The following is an 884-nucleotide window of genomic DNA, read 5'->3' as shown; positions in this document are numbered from 1 at the left end:
AACACCACATGATCTCACTCATAAATGGAATCTTAAAAAGTTGATCTCGGCCAGGGGTGGTGGCTCACGCCTGTAATTCCAGCACTTTGGGAGGCCAAGGCAGGCGGATCACCTGAGGTTGGCAGTTCAAGACCAGCCTTACCAACATGGAGAAACCCCGTCTCTACTAAAAATACAAAATTAGCTGAGCATGGTGGTGCACACCTGTAATCCCAGTTACTCGGGAGGCTAAGGCAGGAGAATCACTTAAACCCGGGAGGTGGAGGAGGTTGTGGTGAGCTGAGAAAACACCACTGCACTCCAGCCTGGGCAACAAGAGCAAAACTCTGTCTCAAAATAAATAAATAAACAAACAAACAAACTTGATCTCATAGAAGTAGAGAGTAGAATGGTAGTTACCAGAATCTGGGCAACATAGCGAGACTTCATCTCTACAAAAAAAAATTAAAAAATTAGCCAGGCATGGTAGCGTATACACCTGTAGTCTCAGTTACTCAGGAGGTTGAGGCAGGAGGATGGCTTGAGCCTGGGAAGCAGAGGTTGCAGTGAGCTGAGATCATGCCACTGCACTCAAGCCTGGGCAACAAAGTAAGATCCTGTTGAAAGAAAGAAAGAAAGAGAGAAAGAGAGAAAGGAAAAGAAAGGAAAGGAAAAGAAAAGAAAAGAAAAAAATTAGTGTTAAACAAAATGTACCTTTTTACAAGGACTGCATTGGGAGACCTCAAAGATGGATGATGTCCTATATCAGCAAGGTCGTGGGGATGCCGACACTAAGTCAGTCCACATTTAGAGCTATGTGAAGCAGCATTTCAACCCTATAAACTCTGAATCGAAGCTCCACTTCCGACACTAAAGGGACTGTTTGTATCTGTACATAAAGATTA

General features: G+C 43.9%; 1 protein-coding gene across 1 annotated transcript in view; it reads right to left on the bottom strand.

The window, feature by feature from the left end:
* ZFP14 (ZFP14 zinc finger protein) overlaps window positions 1–884 on the bottom strand; it is a 62,189-nt gene that overhangs the window by 60,992 nt on the left and 313 nt on the right. The window lies entirely within an intron of this gene.

The sequence above is a fragment of the Mandrillus leucophaeus genome, unplaced genomic scaffold (assembly GCF_000951045.1).
Source record: "Mandrillus leucophaeus isolate KB7577 unplaced genomic scaffold, Mleu.le_1.0 Scaffold274, whole genome shotgun sequence".
Classification (NCBI taxonomy): domain Eukaryota; kingdom Metazoa; phylum Chordata; class Mammalia; order Primates; family Cercopithecidae; genus Mandrillus; species Mandrillus leucophaeus.
The sequence above is the reverse complement of the archived record's forward strand: the minus strand, read 5'-3'. Positions and strand labels throughout refer to the sequence as shown.